The following is a 7,118-nucleotide window of genomic DNA, read 5'->3' as shown; positions in this document are numbered from 1 at the left end:
ACTTTTGAAGCTTTGTATATATGGTATATGGCATGTATAGGCTAGTGTCATTTTGGTATATTTTGAGTCAAAATATTAACCATGAGATTTGGCTTGTAAATGTTAATGTGTATGGCCATTTAAGTTGGCTTGAATTATGTGTTTGATAGATGTTATATGTGATGTATATAAGTTATAATGTGTTTTGGGATGTTTGCCATGGTTGTTGTTATAGCTAAGTGATTAATCATTTGGATAGTTATTAGTTGATGTATTAATGCTTGAGGAATGGTAAATTTTGGTATGATTTATGGATGATGAATTGGTATGTTTGAGAAGCATGATTTGATTGATAGAAAAGTGAGAAATTTATTTAGGAGTTATGTGAGTTTAATGATTTGGCATGATGATTTGGTAAGTTTTGAGTATGGAATTTAGTAGTTGAATTGATTGATGATAGTTGGCATGATATGTGTGTGAATTGGCATGTTTTGGCTGCCTATATATGTGTTGAAATGATACCATTTTGATGGCTAGGTGTGCATGAGAAAAGGGTGGCAATTTGGCTTTACAAATGACCTATTTTTTTCCACACGAGCAGATACACGGGCGTGTGTCTCAGCCATGTGCGACACACGGTCATGCTATATGGCTGTGTGTCCCCTGGGGTAGCCCTTCGAATTATGTCAGTAAACCCTACAGTTTTGACACGGTCTAGACACACGGGCGTGTCTACTGGCCGTATGTGTCACACAGGTTCACACACGGATGTGTGACTGGCCGTGTGACATAAGTCAACATACCCTCTAAATGGCACATAGCCTAGCACACGGGCGTGTGTTGCCATTTCAAAGGGTACACGGGCTAGACACACGGGCATGTGGTCGGCCGTGTGCCCCAAGTCAGTAACCCCTCTAAATTTCACACAGCCTAGCACACGGACGTGTTCTTGGCCGTGTGGTGCAAGTCAGTATGTATGCCCTGTTTTCACACGGCCTATGTGTAACGTCCCGATTTTTGGGACTAGTCGGAATAGTGATTTCGGGACAACAAATTCGATGAAGAAAATTTTATTTTTATTATATTTTTATGGTCTACGATTTCGCGGAATGATTTCATCAAAAATTTCATTTGAAAATTTTAACTTTCGGGCACTCAATTTAGTCAAAAGGATTAAATTGTAAAAAGTGCAAAAGTTGAGTTCTAAATGTTATAAGTGTCAAATTGTTATGATTTTTTAAATTAAAGGTCCTTAAATGGTAATTAGACCATTAGTTAGTGATGGAAAAAAATAGACATGAAATGGGTGTAATAAAATATTTTTAAGTTAAGGGCATTTTGGTAAACTAATAATTAAAGGAATTAAAAAGCCAAAATAGCCAAAATTTGTCATCTTCTCCATGTACCAGCCGAAACACCTATGGAATCCATGGCTAGGGTTTGGTTCAAGCTTCCAAGCTTCATAGTAAGTGATCTTGAACCCCGTTTTTAATGTTCTTTACATTTTTGAAGTCCCGGTAACATGATCTACTCATTTCTACCATTATTTTGAGCTAGGGTTTATGTTTAAAAATTGACCCATATGTGACATGCATGCATTTTGATGTTTAATGGTAGAAAATGAGTGTTGGGTGTTAAATAAACGACTTTTACTAAGCGATTTTCGTTGAAAATGTCCGAAAGGACCGTTTTGTAAAAGTTGTAAAAATGGTATAAAAGGATGTTATGATGAGAATTGAAGTTTTCTATAGTTATAAAAATGGTTTCACTAGGCCTATAGAGTGGGAAAATTGAATAAAAATCATTTTACGAGCCTAAGGGAAAAAGTGTAATTTCAAAAAAGTTTAGGATAAAAAATGTAATTTTCCAAAAATATGATTTTGGGTTAATTTGAATAATGTGAGTCCTAAATAGGCTATATTTGAAATGATAGATCAAGGAAATCGAGATTCGGGCTTAAATTGAGGAAAATACAAGTTTTGGACTAAAATGGTAATTTTACTGTTTCTGTATTCGAGGTAAGTACGTGTGATTTAATAAGCATATTATTCATGTTATTATTGTTATACATGAAATATATATTACTATGATTGTATTGAATTTGACCTTAATGGACATTTGATGGAAATTGACATTTTAAATGAAATGAATAAGTTTGTATGAAAACTAGGTGATATGTTATTTTTATTGTATGGGCTGATGCCCAAATAAACATGAAAATGTGTTGAATTGAAGGCACATTGTATAATCATCAATGCATATTGATATACTTGATGAAAAGAGAAAATCCCGGTTGAATAAAAAGGGATATCTGATGGATAAATCATTGTTTACATAACATGAGATCATGCATGTGTTGCAGAAAAGGATTTAACCCGGACGGGTAATCCGTTGATCTCAATATAGAAAGGATCTAGCCTAGATGGGTGTTCCTTATGTGATCAAGCCTCTCGAAGAATATGTGTGCTGAAATGGATTTAGCCCGGACAGATAATCCGATTAGGATCTAAATTTAGCCTGGATTGGTAATTCAGATCCGAGCTCATTAGAGCACATGTCCTTGTAAGGGATTTAGCCTGGACTGGTAATCCTGGCGTCTACTCTATGAGTTAAACTATGGGGGATTTAACGTGGACTGGTAATCCAGCCGTAAGTTGCGAGGTTTGTGGGAGTGCATACTTGAAATGATCACTTGTACGAATTGACAGTAAATGGAATATCCATCGAGATTCCAAGAAATTCAACGGGGTTAATATGAGAAATAAATTAAAAGTTCTTGCCATGATATACTCAATTATGTACATATGATACTAATATCATGCATATGATTGTCATGTTTGAATGAGCGGCTGTGCTAAGAGATAGCACAGGTAAGTACTCAAAAACGTGTTTGACATGTGAAATGGAACGGAATTATAATAAGATTTGCAAATGAATGAATGTTGCTCATGAGAATAATTTGTATGACAAACTTATGATGGTGATCATTTTATTGCACTGGAACAGTTTGGATAGCAGCAGTAGACCAAATATGAAAATCCACCAAAAATTATCGAAGTCGAATTAAAGGCTAAATAAAATATAGAATTAAAGCTTATTGAGTCTAGTTTCACATAAAAGAAGCAGTGTAAGAAAAGAGTTTCATAATATGAGATATTTAATTGTTTTAGAAATAGGGTCAGAGTGATTTTGGACTCCCCTATCTCAACTTTAGAAAATCATTAAAAATTGTATGAAAATAATTATGGGTTATAACTTATATGCCTAGAATATTGGATGAGTCTATTTTTATGATAAATAAACAATAACATTATCTGAGTTCTGTACTATGAGATAAATAATTTTTAGTAAAGAGAGGTAGGACAGATGGACATTGGAACAGGGGTGACTTTAATGAATAAACTGTACTAATTGGCTACACCAAAAATTCTAAAAATTTTATGGTAAGTATATACATGAGTCTAGTTTCTGGGAAAATTAGCAAATATTAATTTGGAGTTTCGTAGCCCTGGATATAAATAATTTAGTGTCTGTGACTCGAGAAAATAGTATGACTGGACTATGAATAAATATGAGAATTTGAGAAATAACATGTTAATAGATTGCTTATTATTCTTATGCAAGCTTACTAAGCGTAAAGCTTACTCCCTCCTTTTCATTTCTTTTAGTTTTGTCAGGTTAGCTCGGGGTTGGAGATCGTCGGAGGCAGCATCACATTATCGAGCCAACTCCTTGGGAGTATTAAAACATATGTTAGAATTATCAAGTGAGTGGCATGTATAGGGACCTAGTTTATGACATGTGTTATTATAATTTGGCCAAATGTAATGGCCTATATTGTGCTATTGTATATGGCCATGAGATGTGGCTCATATTGATTATAGCTTGTAAATTTAGCTGTTCATATTATGTCTAATGTTTAATATGTGATTATGTTGGTTTGCCATGCATGGTTGGCAATATGACATGTGTGTTGGATGTATGCTCTACGACCATTTGAGGTGGTCATAGCCATGAGAGTTGGCTAAGTATGAGGTTTAAGATGATAAATAAAGTTAGGTGGATGATATGTTATTGCATGATTGAGGTTAGTTTAATTGCATTTATAAGCTTGATAATGTGCCCGATAATGTTGTGTGAATATGTGCAAGTGAGGGTGACAAAATGGCTTGGAAAATAGCCTTGTATATTTCCACATGGGTAGACACATGGGCATGTGTCTAGGCCGTGTGTGACACACGGTCAGCTCCATGGGCGTGTAATTTGGTCGTGTGTCCCCTGCATTTTAATTTAGCAAAACAGAATGTCCAGATTTGGTCACACGAGCTGAGACACGGTCGTGTGTCTCGGCTATGTGAGGGACACGGCCTGAGGACATGGGAGTGTTGATAGCACACGGGCGTGCCCCTGCGTCTACATGGGCATGTGATCCTGTTTCATTAGAAAAATTTCTAAGTTTTCCCAGGACTTTCAAAAGTTTTCGGTTTAGTCCCAAACCATTTTAATGTATGTTGTGGGCTTCATAGGCCCATAATAGGGACGTTATACATGTTTGTTCGTGAAATTAATTTGAATGAAATTTTATGGCCCCGTTTTGCATGAGTATGTATGTATATGTTCGGTAATGCCTTGTACCTTGTCCCGACCTCGGGTACGGGTATGGGGTGTTACACTATGACACGGGCATGTCTGGTAGCCGTGTGAAGCACACGGCCTATTCACACGGGCGTGTGAGCCCTGTATATGGAAAAATTTTACAAGTTTCCTAAAGTTTTTAAATGTTATTGGTTTAGTCCCGAACCTCTTTTAAGCATGTTTTAAGGTCTCGTAGGAACTTATAAGGGACAATGTGAATGCAATGAATGGATTTTAATTAAAAAACTACACATTATTGTTTATATTTATGATATAAGAATACTATAAGAGGATAATTAAAAATATGTTTCTTGTTTATTTATCACAATAATTGTTCACTTAAATAAATTAAGTATGTTTCTTATTTATTTATTATTGTAATATTTAATTATTAAAATTAATTGACATATTAATCATTACTAATTAACAACTATAGAGTTCCTTAAATATTAAAATACTTTGTATGAGTATGAATTTGTTTAATTAATGAACTGTTTTTTTTAATATATTGTTATAATTTTATTTGAAACATTTTTAATTGTTGAGAAATTAATTATTTTATTTAAAATTTTATTATTTAAATGTTAATTTAGTAATATAATGAACAATAAAAGATAATTTCATCAATTTAAAAGTTTTCTCTGTAACACCCCAACTTTCTTATGTATGAATTTATAAAATTATATCAAGTAATTTGGTTTAGTTTGGTGGTTAAGCACTTTGCATATTTGCTTATGGTCTTGTGTTTGAGTCCTTGTATATGTAAATGGAAATATTTTTACTATTTCTTCTTCTGTGTCGCTCATGGTAGTAGTTTGTTGGTAAGATTCAAACTCTAGTGGCTAGATAGGATATAGAGTAATCAGATTTGAAGGACTTTAGTTAGATAGTATTTTTTTGTGACACGTTTATTTTTTCGTTGCTTCGGTACCGTGTTTGAGAGGGTTGTGTTGCCAACTCGGTACAGGTTTTGGATATTCTTGAATCTATCAATGATAATCGTTCGCATTCTGGTTAGGTGAAGGATGTGAGATTCACAACATTCCTCCAACGAATTAGGTGCTATAGGACTGCTGTTATTTATGGGGTACGTACTTCAATGTCATTTTAAGGGACTGTTCTTAATTGCTAAGCCTTGAACTTGTGTTTCGGATTCGTAGTTTGATGTCAATTTAATCTTAGATGTGTATGATCTATTCAGAATTTCTTTGCTGCATTGGTGTTTTATTCCAGTAGTATCAAGTGTTGGAAAGTTGCTTGATTGTTAAAATTTTAAAGAAAAAAAAAGAGAAGGGTTTTTCAATCTGTGTATATAGTGAAAAAGGTCGAATAAAATGTCCATATATCGCGCGAACCTCAATACACTCCCGCTCGACATTCGAGCCCTTGCAAAAGTCCAACAAAATCGACCGAGTGACGTCGAGCTCTTGCGAAACTCCAACAAAATCGAGTGAGTGACGCTCTAGCCCTTGGAAAAAGTCCAAGCTGGGACCATCGTTACTAATGTTGGTTGAAAATGACCGCATGAAAGTGATTAATCGAGTGTCTTCTTCCATGAGATTTTGTTAGAGGGCATGCAGGTGACCTCATGCATTACCTACAAAAGATGAAAAACATAATGATAAACTATTATGGCTTTCAAGTATCTACACCTAGATTAGAATAATTAAGAGAGAATTCACATATAATATTTACATATGATAATACCTAAACTTAATTCATTAAAATCTAAAACTCCAACTTTATTCGCAGACAAGCCAAAAATAAAAAAAATTAAATTTAAATAAATAAAAACAATAAAATTACAAATATATATATAATTTATTTAATAATAAAATTATAATAATATTCTATAACGTTTAGAATTCTTTAAAATTTTAATTAATTGTTTACATTGTTTAATTAATTGTTTAATTAATTAATTAATTTTTAATTAATATTTAATTAATTTTTAGTGCATATTTTATTTGGTTGAAGCGAATATATGCGTTTTATTATTTAATAAAATTTTATTTCTTACAATTGGTATAAATTATTATTATTTAAGATAATTTACAAATATAATATTTCAAAAGTAATAAAATTTCAAATCATATTTCAATAGTTTCAGTAAATTTAAAATTGAAAAATCTAAATCTAAAATAAAACGATTAACTAATGACAAATTTATACCTATTTTCTTATTTATGTATTCTTTAAAATTATTAAATTTAAAAGAAACAAAATTTTAATTTGACGGTGATGGGACTGTTCTTTGCTCTCTCGAGGAAATGGGCTTTTAATGCTTTGATTTTCTTTAATAATGTTTTTTTCTTTCTTTTCTTTTAAGCTGTTTTTTGAAACTGATTTTTGTAGTGGGCTATGATTTGACTCTTGGACATGAGGCCTGTTTTTTCTGTTCTTTTCGGTTTTAATTTTATAAAACCCTAGTTCGATTTTTGCTATAAAATACAAAATTACAGAAATATTTTTTTAGATTGAAGAAATTAAGCTAAATTTTGCTA

This window comes from Gossypium arboreum, chromosome 11 (assembly GCF_025698485.1).
Source record: "Gossypium arboreum isolate Shixiya-1 chromosome 11, ASM2569848v2, whole genome shotgun sequence".
Lineage (NCBI taxonomy): Eukaryota > Viridiplantae > Streptophyta > Magnoliopsida > Malvales > Malvaceae > Gossypium > Gossypium arboreum.
This window is presented reverse-complemented; position numbering follows the sequence as displayed.